Source organism: Dendropsophus ebraccatus, chromosome 6 (assembly GCF_027789765.1).
Source record: "Dendropsophus ebraccatus isolate aDenEbr1 chromosome 6, aDenEbr1.pat, whole genome shotgun sequence".
NCBI lineage: Eukaryota > Metazoa > Chordata > Amphibia > Anura > Hylidae > Dendropsophus > Dendropsophus ebraccatus.
Genome location: NC_091459.1, coordinates 20,722,513 through 20,737,087, shown reverse-complemented (window position 1 = coordinate 20,737,087; position 14,575 = coordinate 20,722,513). Strand labels below are relative to the sequence as shown.

Here is a 14,575-nt window from a genome sequence, read left to right as displayed (position 1 = left end):
AATACTATTCGCTCATTGCTAATTACAACAATAGAATATGCTCCAGTATTTTACTAGTAAATTACATAACTTTAAGGCTATGTTCACACAACGTTTTTTCAGCTCCGTTTAAAATTACGTCCGTCATTTTGAGTCTAAAATAACGGACGTTATTTAGTTGCTCCCCTTAGTGCACTGACGGGTGTTTGTACATTATTCTAGTTTGTTTACTAATTGACCTTTGGCTGCGGCTTAATTGAAAAGTCCATTGAATTTAATAGCAAAAACGGAGACAGAACGGTGACAAAATGAAAACTCTGTGTGAACTACAAATAAAAAACGTCCGCTGTTTGCAAAAGACGTCCGAAAATAATGTTCATTATTTTGACGTCCGCGGCAAAAACGTCTGTTTTTCAATGCATTGTGTGCATTGGATGTCTGTCTTCCCATTGACTCCAATGCATTGCCAATGCAGTCAGTTAAAGCTCGGCAAAAACGGAGGTTTTTTTAAATATGAAAATCGGACGCCTTTTCAATATTTTTGACGTTGTGTGAACATAGCCCAAGAGCAAGGGAGAAAATTTCCACCCACATGACATTTTTAAAGGGGTACTGTGGCACTGAAAACTTTTAATAAAATGCTGCAGTTATATACAACATAATGAACATCTTTTTTGTACCGCACCAGGTTCTCCCGCTGTCTTCCTGCAGCATCTCCCAATCCCCACCCCCAACTGCTGCTGCCCCAACTTCTGGGATAAACTCATCACGGCAGTGACAGCCTGCTCAGCCAATCACTGGCCATAGTGTTGCCCCATCTCAGTCAGTGATTGGCTGAGCAGGCTGTCACTGCAGAGACGAGTTTGTCTCTGAAGTGGCATTGGTGTGCGGGCGATCTGGAGACACCACAGGGGGACCCTGATGGAGCGTGGTGAGGTAAGAATAATGTGTATTATGTTGTATATAAATGCAGCTTTTTATTAAAAGTACCGACACTGACAATGAGAAATTCAGATATTTCCTGCCACCTTATTTGCCACCTTCCAAGTCCATTTTACTCAACATTACACATTCTTCCCATTTCTCACTTTCTAAGTAAGTTGTGTGGCTTTATTCCTCCCTAGCTGATAAAGTACAGGGATATAAACACTGGAATGGATTCAGACCACTTAAACATTTTAATGCAATACATTAGTGTCTGTACGTCTTTGCCTTATGACTCATTGTTCATTGTTTGTGCTGTTCATTGTCATTGTAATGCATTCCTGATGCTATATAATGGTAAAAGGAAAGAGCACAAGCATTTAAAGTAGTGGTTATATGTAAAAATAAGGAGGAAATACAGTAGGAAGGTGACTATAGAGAGGAAAATATGCCCCCTTAAAAAGGTAGTCCCCCCCCCAAAAAAAAAAAAAAAAAAAAAAAAAAAAAAAAAAAAAATATATATATATATATATATATATATATATATATATATATATATATATATATATATACATACACACACACACACACACACACACACACACACACACTGGTGCCAGAAAATGCCAGAGATCTGAAATGTACTTCTATTAAAAGTCTTCCAGTACTTATCAGCTGCTGTAAGTCCTGCAAGAAGTGATGTATTCTTTCCAGTCTGACACAGTGCTCTCTGCTGCCACTTCTGTCCATGTCAGGAACTGTCCAGAGCAGAAGAGGTTTTCTATGGGGATTTGCTACTGATCTGAACGGTTCCTGACATGGACAGAGGTGGCACTGTGTCAAACTGGAAAGAATACACCACTCCCTGCTGGACATACAGCAACTGATAAGTACTGGAATATGAGATTTTTAAAATTACAAATCTGGCACTTTTTGACACCAGTTGATTTGAAAGAAAACATTTTATGGACAAAATGTGCAGAACAGGTTTGCAGCAATTATATCAAAGAATAAAAGCTCAGTAAACTGAAATTAAATAAATTATACAATATTTTTTAAAAGAAATGGCTAATAATTATGCTGATTGTAATAATGCAAATTTATTTTAATATATATATATATATATATATATATATATATATATATACATTTTATCTAAAGATATAAAAAAAGAGGGATTTTAGGATTTTTACCTGACATCACCTTGTATAGGCAATAAGTGACTGGCTGACTGATTGTAGAAAGCTCATAATTAAGGTCATTTGAAATTGAGCATTTTGTTACATTTCATATAATTTTTTTTGTTTGTTTTATATTTCAAACAGATGATGCCCTTAGTATAGTGATGCAGCCAAAACTTTCGTCCATAATTCACTGTCATTTCCATTGTTTATTGCCCTAGATATGCTGTGGCCCATAAGTGGGTTTCATTGAACTGTATTTTCTCTAATAATGCAACCAAAGTGCCTTGATAGAAGAGAGTGTCACGGTGCCTCTATTAAGGTGTCCTCATAAATTATTTTATTTTTACTTCCCGAAATGGTGTTTTTTTTTTCTGGCCTTTTCGAATTTATTTGTGAATGTCTTTTTTGTACTTTGGGCATTTTTCAGGTCAACTTCATGGACTGCTGAACATGGATTTATTGAAAGAAGACCAAGAGAAGACCCTCCCCCACCCGCCCCCCATAAAGGAGCACAGCCTGGCCCACAGGGGGTCAAGGTAACCCCCTGGGACCAGACTGTGATGTTTTTTTTCTTCAGAGAAGCGATGCTAAAAAGCACCATATGCGTAGGCCATGGTGTTTTTCAGTGGAGCTGAAGAATTCCATCGAGGTCTATGGGAGGAAAACATCACAGTTTTCTGACAAAATGTAAAAACCCTCAGCATGCTGTGTTTTCAAAAAAACTGCCACAGAGCCGCAAAAATGCCAAGGAGGAGAGAAAAACTAAAAACAAAAAATGCCCCTTGTGTAAGGCAAGTCATAAACTTCCCTTGACCTCCAGCTAACATCTAAACTTCTGTTACTGCGGTACCTTGATATCCTTGTGCAGCAGCTTGGGGGTAAAGATGGCAGTGACCAGGAACCGAAGGGGGGGGGTGTATGTTGTGTTATGGAGATGGTAAAATGGTGAGTACGCTGCAAAACCAGAAAAAAAATCAATGTGTGGTGAAATTGAAAAAAAACGGTATTTTTTTTACGCCATTCGCCCTGGGGTAAAACTGACTTGTTATATATGTTCCTCAAGTCGTTACAATTACAACAATATGTAACATGTATAACTTAGTAACATAGTAATACAGCATAGATAGATGAGATGGGCAGTCGATTGCTTCTGGCTGCTGCAGCCGGAAGCAACTGAATGCGAGCCGGGATCAGTGCCATTACGGTGCAGACCCCGGCCGGGTAAAGACACGGGGTCGCTCCTCCGGGACAACGTCCCGTGGGGGCGATCTCCACCACTAGACACCAGAGAACAGCTGCATCAGGTAATCGGATGCAGCTGTAATCTTTGACAGCTGCATCCGATTATCTAATTAGCGGGCACCGCGATTGGACCGTGCCCACTAACAGCCACGGTCCCGGGCTACATGCGGTACATGCGGTTCAGTGCGCGGTCGCCGCGTGGCCCCGCTCTGACCACCTGTGGGCGGCCCTGGATGTACAGGTACGTAAGGGTTAAAATGCTCTGTTCAACACTTCCCTAGTGTCTAGTGGATCCGTTCTTCTGGCCGGGCCTCAGCGTCGCAATGATGCTGATCCCGGATCGGCATTACATTGCTCTGGCCTACTGCAGGCCAGAGCAATGTATGACCGATCTAATGGATCATTGCTGTGTATATACACAGCATTGACCTCTATGAGAGATCAATGCTGTGTATATAGAAGTCCCCCAGCTGCATCTGTGCAAACAAAGTTGCATCTGTGCAAACAAAGTACTGATTGAAAGTCCCCCAGGGGGAGTTCTAGTTAATGTAAAAAAAAAAAAAAGTAAAAAAATCCCCTCCATTAATGAAAGTCCAAATCACCCCCCTTTCCCAATTTTATAAATATAAATAAATAAACAAACATATTTGGTATCGGCGCGTGCGTAATTACCCAATCTATTAAGTTATCACATTCCTCATCTCGCACGGTAAACGGCGTAACCCCAACAAAATTCCAAAGTGCCAAATTGCACATTTTTGGTTGCATCAAGTCCAGAAAAAATGTAATAGAAAGTTGCATCTGTGCAAGCAAGGTACCGATTGAAAGTACAGATCATGTCACAAAAAAATCACACCTCAAACAGCCCCACAGACAAAAAAAAAGCGTTATAAGGATGGGAATAGAGCAATTTTAAACACTTTTAGTTTTTTTAAAAAAAGGTTTTAATTTTTTAAAAGCTGTCAAATAATATAAAAGTAATACAAGTTACATATCGTTGTAATCATACTGATGTGAGGAACATAGTTAACATGTCAGTTTTACCATAGGGTGAATGGCGTGAATGCGAAACTCTCTGAAATAAAAAAAAAAAAAATTCCGCTTTCGTAGCATATTTTATGGAAAAATAATGCCTGTCATTGCAAAGTACAATTAGTTTCGCAAAAAATAAGGGCTCATATGGGTGTCTAGGTGAAAAAAATGCAGGCGCTACGGCCTTGTAAACATAAAGTGGAAAAAGCAAAAGTGCAAAAACGAAAATTGGCTTTGACCTTAAGGGGTAAACCTCTGATTTACCTTCTCCCAGTAGAGCAAGCTTCTCCTTTTCCCCCATTAAAGGTTCCCAGAAGTATATGTGTGTGTATGTATGTGTGTGTAAGTTAAAAAAAATAAAAAAGTTTTAAAAAATTTACTAATCTTTCCAACATTTCTCATACAGGAGATAATGATTTCCAGACAGGGTGGAGAATAATTGTCTAACAGTTTTGATAGTACAAGCCATACAGCTTACATTTTTACGCCATTTATAGTTTTAGCTGGGGCTGTTTATGTAGAAAATGAGATATGGCAAAGGTTATTATCATTTGTTAGAAGTGTTTGACAAGTGCTGTATAGAAGACGAGATTTCTTCCATAGATGAAGTCAATTTACATTGCAGGTCTTCTTGGTCTTCTTTCAGAATGACAGGTTCTCTAGCTTTTACTAGTCTAATACGGACTCGCGAGAGAAGAATAAAAAATATGCAAGCTTGTAAAATAAAAGAGATCTGTTTAATTACTATGCTTCTAGTTAAGTAGTGATTACTAGTTGTTCCAGAAAGATTAAAAATATCTCTCTATATGAAGCCATATGACTAAGTGAAAACTGCACTTACAAAGCGAAGATGAAAATGATAAATTATAATGATTATTAATAATTACAGGGAAGAAAAAAACATAGAAACCAAAAATACTGGACCCCCGACCATCACCCTTGGACCTCAGCCAAATCTGGACCCCAGACCATCATACTTCCTCCTCCATGCTTCACAGTTGGTCTCACACTGAGGAACCATCCTTTCACCTACTCGACAGCATACAAAAACTCTACATGGTGTACCATCACATTTCGATTCTCTAGTTTATAAAACCTTCCTCCCAGTGTCAGACTGGGGTACCTTCGGCCCACCAGGGAATTTGATTCTAGGGGCCCATCCTACATACACGAGATATAAGCAGCGCTAAACCTTTCACATTAAGGATAAATTCACATTGAGGAATCCGCGCAGAGAAGTCCCGGCGAATTCCATTGCTCACCACTGCTCACGGCATCTCCGACTCCATTCTGTGATTGGGCAGATTCCGCCATCCGTCCAAAGATCGAACAGGTTAATTCTTCGGATGGACGGTGGAATCCACCCGACCATAGAATGGAGTCTATGGCACGAGCCGGAATGCGCACAGCTGTTAGCGGTGGCGAGCAACATAATCCGCCGGAACTTCTTTGCGTGGATTCCTGAGTCTGAACATACCCTACTTTAGCGACTTTGCACAGAGCTGTGTGACCAGCAATGTTAGCTTAATGCTAGTAACTTGTCAGTCCCTCAGTATGCAAGCAACATAGCGTCCAATTTAAGCTTGTTGAAAGGAGAAGTCTTGTGAAAGTAACAAATCTCTCACCAGGGCCCACCGGGGGATTGCCCTGCTTCCCTGTGGGCCAGTCCAAGTCTGCTTCCTCAACTCTTCAGTAGGCCATTGGCGGTGCTGCTTGGCCCAGACATTTGACAATATAGGCTGTACTACAACTGTAATAATTAAAAAAAAAAAAACTGGAGTAATTGAGTTCTAAAACTTTTGGCCTGTGGTATATAGTGATCATTTCCATCGTAATCATTTTCCACACACAGCATGACACAAAGCCACTGACTTTAATTATATAAGTGTTGCTTCCTTGTAGTCACCACTAAATTAAAGGGGTTGGCCACTTTATAGTGAAACTGCTCAGTGTACAGTATTAGTACTCACTGTATATACTGACAGCAGCTTCCTGTGTACCTCATAGAGCTAAAATCAGACTCCCCTCCTCCAGGCTGTGCTGTCCTGCTCTGTGGTGAGTCTGTCCATAAGATGGCCGACATGGGCATATGTGGGCTCAGTGGTGGACACAAGGGGCGGAGCATGGTCACATGCTCCTCCATGTCAGCAATCTTATGGACAGACTCATTACAGAGCAGGGCAGCCCACCGTGGAGGAGGGGAGTCTGATCTTAGCTCTATGAGGTACACAGGGAGCTGCTGTCAGTAAGTGCTGTGAGTACACTTACTAAGGCCATGTTCACACAAAGTATGAGACCGGCCGTACCGTGACCCGGCCTGGTCACGTAACGGCTAGTCTCTGAAAAGGTCATCCCGGCCAGTACTGCAGTACCGGCCGGGTGATCTTTAGAGCCGCAGAGTTCTGATGTGGGCGCATCCCTGCTCTCCCGCAACAGAACTCTCTACTGCACGCTATGGAGTGAGCGGACGGATCCATAGTGTTCGCTCCATAGTGTGCACTGACATGGTTTTCTGCGGCCGCTATTCAGGGCAGTACCGGCCGGGATGACCTTTTCAGAGACCGTCCGTTACGTGACCTGGCCGGGTCACGGTATGGCCGGTCTCATACGTTGTGTGAACATGGCCTTAGTACGTGTACTCGCAGCACTTACTGACAGCAGCTCAGTTGTTTGCGGTGCCACGAGAGATCCCGGCCAGAGCGCATACTATGTATACGCTCCGGCCGGCAAAGGCACATATATTTTCGTAATAATCACAGTCGTTGTACACAGGCCGTGGTTCTATGAAAATATACATTGTGTGAACATAACCTATTACTGTACACTGAACAATTTTACTATAAAGTGGCCAACCCCTTTCTGCTTAGGTCCTTATTGAATGAGGTCATTATATTACTAAGTATAATTGACATTTAATTCCGCAGTTTACAGAAACTCAGTAACACAAGGGAAACTGGCAACCTGTCTACACATGACTTTACTGGTGGTCAAACAGGTGGTCAGGTGACCCAGCTGCAGAAATGAGGTGTATGGATACAGCTGAGATAAAGCCAATGACACGGTAGGAAAAGTTAAGGTGAGTTAGCATCATAAACACAAATATGTCAGAAACATATTATTTCACGTTATTTTTAACCGACATACTGGGACAAAGGTATATAAGTTCTCCTTGAGAAGGGCATCATTAAGAAGTGCGGAGACTTAGGCCTCGTTCACACTTCAGTATATTTTTGCTGACTGAAACCTGCGTCTGCATTTTGGCATCCGCAATCTGCTAAAAAACATCCTTAGTGCATATCCGAAGCATCCATGGTTTTTTTTTTGATACCCAGAAATTGTACAGTGTTTTGAACTAGTTGTGTTGTGTTTTTTGTGGACAGTTTTTGGATCGTGCAGGGTCTAATAGAATACTATGGCAAATGTGCTGCAATTGCGGTCAACACTACAACATGTCCTATGCAAATGCGGAGACAAACAATGCGGACGTGTAAATAGCTCTATTGAAAGCAATGTAATATATATTTGGCAAAAATTGCGGATTTGCAAATATCAACACTTTCCGCAGATGTGTGAATGAGGCCTTACAGGCTATTCATGCTCCACTGGGAATTCTGGGAAGAAAGATTATGCAAAACAACTCTCACACTACCCTTTCAAGGCAATTTCTCCTTAAAGTCATTGTTTCAATGCAGAGTCTTAGAATATGACTGGGAATGCATGCCAAGCCAGAACTCTACCTAGATGGAAAGAATACCTATCTGCAGACAGCTGTTTTGGGCTTGTTGTCCCTCATCAGTACAAGGGATTGTGATCGGTGGCTGTTTAGAGGCCTATTGTCATGGGACCAAAGATGTAAAAGTTCTCCTTGAGGAGAGTGTCGTAGAGATAGAGCTGCTTTGCATATTCTCCCAATTGGTTTTTAGCTGGACAAGCTATACTTTATATTGGTACTATTTGTGTAGTAAGTGCAACCTTTTAATGTTTTTTTAGTGCTTTTTGGAGGCAAGGTGACCAAAATCAGCAATTCTAACCTGTGAGATCCAGTATTTGGCTGACCTCACAGACATCCGTAAATGGCAGGCCCAGAGGACATAATCTGACCACTGGCTGCCATGGTAACCATCAGCAAGCTTGTGATCACATTGCTGAGTTGCCGATGGGCTACGGGGGGGGGGGGGGGGGAGAGTCCTCTACCCATGTCAACCCTGTACATGCTATTTTCACTACTGACTGCAGCATTTACAGGGTTACACTGCCGAGACCGTCACTGGTCAAAAAGTTTTTATTAATGAAAGCTAATTTATTTATGAGTTTCCTGCAGATTTAAAAGATGAATAAACTGAGGGCTGCTGCTTTTTAAAAATGGGAAAGACACAATGAATTATAGATCCTTTGTACATTTACTGCTCTAAATTAGTTAACATTACTGGGTCGAAAGTCTGCAAGTTTTTTCTATCTACTAATGTATTTTTTTGTTCTGTAACGCAAGTAAAATGTAATTGAAACAGATGAGTATTTATACTCCAGAGATTGTGCCTTGCATCACTTTAAGGAGATGGCAACTAAATTGAAATTTCACTTTATTGCTAGGTTGACAGTACGACAGTTCCATGTAGGAAGAAGGAAGTGAAGAAAGAAAATACAGCTACTAAAATGTATAGTATTAAGAAAATACAATTACGAGATGTGGGCTGGGAAACATATGCTACGTTTGAAGGGTGACAATCCATTACCTAAATAAAAACTACAGAGACTGAATGGAAAATAAAGTAGGATCAATACATCACTGTTATGCTGCATTTACACGGAACGATTATCGTTCGAATTTGCACGATAACGATCGAATTCGAACGATGATCGTACATGTAAACGCACCGAACGATCAAACGACGAGTGAGAAATCGTTCATTTTGATCTTACAACATGTTCTTAAATCGTCGTTCATCGTTCGCAAAAAATTCGCAGATCGTTCCGTGTAAGCAGTCAATCTAACCTATGTGCGAGATAGGCTTAAGCGATCGCAAAACGATTTTTCTGTATTATATATCGTTCCGTCTAATCGCTGATCGTTATAAAAAAAAAATCCTACGATCGTTAATCCTACGATCGGGCGAATTATCACTACGTGTAAACCCAGCATTAAGATAGTAAGTAGGGATAAGCAAGTACTGAAGTGCTCTAATACTCGTTACTTGAATTGAGTATTTTCATAATGATCCCATAAGCTGATGTCCCTTTGGACCCTATTCCACCAGACGATTATCGTTTGCATAATCGTTAACGATTAACGATCTCAAACGACCTGCAAACGAACACTCATTTCCATGGAACGATAATCGTTACTTATGATCGTAATTGCGATCGTTTTTCTTCGCTATTTATTCGCTATTGCGTTCGTATCTATTGCGAACAACCGAACGATGTCTTATTCAATGCGAACGATTTGCAAATGTTTTGCAAATGAGCAACGATAAAAATAGGTCCAGGTCTTATAAAGCGATCAACGATTTCTCGTTCGGTCGCTAATCGTTAACTGCATTTCAAACGAACAATTATCGTTTAGATTCGAACGATTTAACGATTAACAGCAGCAGGGGAGAGAGGGGAGGGGGCAGACCTCACGCGCCACGCCCTGTGCACCCAGTCTTCCCTCCCTTCCCCTGAGGGCCTCCGTAGCCAGGAAACCAGAAGCCTGAGGCTTACAGTTTCCATGGGTACCATCGGGGCTCTTCGATCACTTTGCAGAGCCCCGATGGACATCAGCAGAGAATTCTCCCTCTGTATAGGGGGAATTCTTTGTCAGGAAGCCCTATAGATGCTGCGGTCATGGTCTCCGGCTACCACTGATAGCTGGGAACCGCCACGGATGACACAGACACAGCTCTGGTGCTGAGAGTTGCGTCGGGTCTCTGGCTATCACTGATAGCCGGGACCCACCGCGGATTACACAGGCGCAGCTCCTGCGCCTGTGTCATCTTGGATTGTAAATTAACGTCGCTGCAGCTTCGGCATAGGCTGCAGCGACGTGATTTACTGTGCAGCAGTGGGAGAGGGTTAAACACTATTTCCCGTACATCTAGAAAACCAAAAGGAAAGGGGGAAAAATAAAATCCTTAAAGGGGTTACCCAGTGAAAATATTTTCCTTTCAAATCAACTGGTTTCAGAAAGTTATCTAGATTTGTAATTTACGTCTATTTAAAAATCTTATGTCTTCCAGTACTGTTGCTGTATGTCCTGCAGCAAGAGGCGTTTTCTTTTCAGTCTGACACAGTGCTCTCTGCTGCCATCTGTGTCCAAGACCGCAACTGTCCAGAGCAGGAGAGGATTTCTGGTTCAATGTTTTTATTAGGTTTTTTTTAGGAAAAAATTACAAAAGAGAAAATCTATAAGCACTGACTTTAGTGCCAACAGTATAGTTAACATTTAGAAACAACAGGAATAACATGCGGTATATTATATAGATATAAAATTGTGGTAACATACATTCAGCATGGTAGAACTGCATTAGGTGTAGCACCTCCTGAGAAAATTGGTCTAAAGTATACTGGTTTGTCAGTAAAGCTAATATACAAGGTAAAGCGCTGTGTCAGACTGAAAAAAAAAACAAAAACAAAAAAAAACACTTCCTACAGAACATACAGCAACTGATCTATGCACTCCTTTGTACATGTGGATATTTCTATGCGGGAAAGACTAAAAGGGCTCTTAGTACTAGGTATAAGGAACATTGCTATTCTGTGCCCTCAGACAAAGGAGTGCCTAGAATAATTAGTGTACATAGCGGAGGGGGGAGATTTATCAAACATGGTGTAAAGTGAAACTGGCTCAGTTGCCCCGAGCAACCAATCAGATTCCACCTTTCATTTTGCAAAGAGTCCGTGAGGAATGAAAGGTGGAATCTGATTGGTTGCTAGGGGCAACTGAGCCAGTTTCACTTTACACCATGTTTGATAAATCTCTCCCTTTATGCCTTGAATCGATTAGGCCCAAATAGGGTTAAAGTCCTCGTAGTGCACATCAAAGATGTAAACATTATTTATTACCTTATTCCGGTATGGAGATACCAGTGCTTGAACTGCTCGATGCCTCGAGGCTCCTCTGCTCCTTTGTTACCATGACAACATTAACTTCAGTGTTATCTAAAGGTATTTTGTGGGTCAAAATCTCCAGTCACGTCTATGGCCACAAACTAAATATTGTTCTTTAAGCAAGTTGGAATGCATGCCGGCATGTCAGAGATTCTAAGATTCCAAGCAAAGTGATGCTGGGCCAATATATCAGAGTGCATGACATGGAGTGTTGTCATAGGGAAGCAGGAAACAAAGATTTGCAACTTTTAGGCTTGTAGGTCCATGAAGGCTATTTTAACATAAGCATAAATGGGTATAAATGTTTTCCACATCTAATATGCAGTAACAATCCTTTAAAGGGGTACTCCGGCGGGGGGGCTATTTTGGGATCTGGCCGGGGAGGAGGTGGCTGAGGGAAACTACGTCCGCTCTCCTCCCCGGTTCCAGCGGCGGGTCTCGTATCGCGGCGCTCCGGTCCCCGGTCGCTTCCTGGTGTCTGACGTGGGTTCGAGACGTGACGTCTCAAGTCTGCTCAGTCAGTCAGTGACAGAGCAAGGATCCGTTTCAAGTCCGCTCAGATCCCGTCTCTGTCAATGACTGGCTGAGCGGAATTGAGACGTCACGTCTAAAGCCCGCGTCAGACACCAGGAAGCAGGGACCCGCCGCTGGAACCGAGGAGGTGAGTGGACGTAGTTTCCCTCAGCCACCTCCTCCCCGGCCAGATCCCAAAATAGCCCCCCCACCAGAGTACCCCTTTAAGGCCTTCCTACCAAATAGGGGAAAATGTAATAAACGGGACGATTATTGTGCGAAAAATCGTTATATCGTTCGAATTTAATCGATTATCATTCTATCTAATGTGGTGAACGACTTCAGGTTAATGATAAACAATCTCGTTTGCGATTGTTTATCGTTAGTCGTTAATCGTTAAAAATGGTTCCGTGTAATAGGACCCTTAGGGTCCTATTACACTAAGCGATTTTTAACGACTAACAATAAACGATCGCAAACGAGATTGTTTATCATTAACCTGAAATCATTCACCATATTACACAGAACGATAATCGTTAGATACAATCGTTATTGTGATCGTTACTATGATTGTTTAGTCCATCTAATCCCAGCAAAACAATGAACAATGTGCAATTACACTGAACGATTAGTGAACAAATGCGGAACTTGAGCGAACGAATGTGGAATTGCAGAAAACGTTTAACGATAATTTTAGGTTCAGATCTATAACAACGATCAATGACATACGAAAGATTTTCTGATCGTTGCCTGCAATTACACAGAACGATTATTGTTTAAATTCGAACTATATAACAATTTTTTGCTCTATGATCGTCCCGTGTAATAGGGCCCTTACTTTTTACTTGTCCCTTATCCACACCATAGAAGACAAGTAAGAGGTTGCGGAAGTCTGGGACCCCCGGGGAACTCTAGAGCAGATGCCTCAACTCCTTTATTTTGAATGGAGCTGCGGGATGGGACATGACCAGCTGCTTCATTCTCTATGGAGCCAAGTACAGTAGCTTATCTGGCTCCATAAAGAATGGATATAGCAGCAGATCATGTGTGGCTCCATTCAAAACAAAGGTTTGGAGGCCTAGAGGTCGGACCCCTGCAATCTCATACTTGACTCCTATCCTGTGGAAAAGTAATAATAACTCAGACAATCCCTTTAACAGTTTTGTGGCAGTTCTCTGGCGTAAGGACTTGCAAATGTTAATGCAGGCCATTTAGGTGCAAATAGTTTTACATTTTTGCTATTGTTATAATGAGAAGGAGGGGGGGGGGTTAGTGGGGAGGCATGGCATCCCCCAAACTGACATGTGTACCAAAAACTAATGTAAACTATGGAGCAAATGTGCGCCTACTCATAGCTGATGTACAACAAACCAACAGATGTACCACATGTAGGAAGAGGCCTACACCTCTTGATAAATTTGGTAAATTTGGTACTCCGGCAAAAATCTTCTTTCAAATCAACTGGTTTCAGAAAGTTATATAGATTTGTAATTTACTTCTATTTCTTAAAAAATCTCCAGTCTTTCGGTACTTATCATCTGCTGTATGTCCTGCAGGAAGTGGTGCATTCTTCCCAGTCTAACACAGTGCTCTCTGCTGCCACCTCCGTCCATGTCAGGAACTGTCCAGAGCGGGAGAGGTTTTCTATGGGGATCTGCTACTGCTCTGGACAGTTCCTGACATGGACAGAGGTGGCAGCAGAGAGCACTGTGTCAGACTGAAAAGAATACACCACTTCCTGCAGAACATATAGGAGGTGATAAGTACTGGAAGACTGGAGTTTTTTTTTTAATAAAAGTAAATTAGAAATCTCTAGCTCCAGTGTATTTGAAAGATTTTTTTTTGTGTGGATCACCCCTTTAAATCTATGGCTTTTGTAATGTTTTGTTGGCTGGTATAGAGGCCTGTGGTATTTTTCTTATTTATTCATCACACTTGGAGTTTGAGTTCTAAGACTCTATGACCACTATGACTTACAAGCTGTAACACCGTAATGCTGGAGCTATCTGATGATGTCATCCATTGCGATGTTTTTTCAATAATATATGTATACTTTTTTTATTTTTTTTTATTTGCTATTTGGCCCCACATTTCCAATTTGAGGAAATGAGATAGTTTCCCTCTGTTTGGTAGGTCAGAGAGTCATTCAGCTAAATATATCCAGTGTAATAAAATGCAATGTTATAATGCTGGCAATTATAAGTGAAACCAAGAATGGAGCATTCACAGTTTGCCATGATTCACATATACACTATTAGACTTTCCGTCTGTCTGTATTGCCTTTACTACTAGGAAATGACTTGCTGTCCCCTGGCCAATGCTGGACGTATAAGGCATTTCTCAAAGTTCATGAGACTTGTCTTTAGTCCATATGACATTTGCTGTATTACAAGATCAAAAGAACAGTTGCTATTGCTGGAGCTATGGAGGAAAACTTAAAAGAAGGCTAAATAAACACGTTGTATAAACGCAATATTTACTACCATGAATGGACCGCTCATGAATAACATATGCTATTATAGTTTTGTTCACTTTGATGAAATAGGAGAAGCAAATGTCACTGACTAAATAATAAATAATAACAATAATAATAATAATAATAATAATAATAA

The 14,575-nt window shown here is 41.3% G+C and overlaps 1 protein-coding gene across 6 annotated transcripts in view; it reads right to left on the bottom strand.

The window, feature by feature from the left end:
- Positions 1–14,575, bottom strand: part of KCNQ5 (potassium voltage-gated channel subfamily Q member 5) — a 436,454-nt gene that overhangs the window by 150,073 nt on the left and 271,806 nt on the right. Inside the window, exon 1 of one of the 6 annotated variants that reach the window (XM_069974635.1) lies at positions 11,406–11,490. The exons of the other annotated variants lie outside the window; for them this stretch is intronic. The gene's annotated coding sequence lies outside the window, so the exon portion shown is untranslated. Of the gene's footprint in view, positions 1–11,405; positions 11,491–14,575 lie in introns of those variants that run through there. 6 annotated transcript variants of the gene reach the window in all.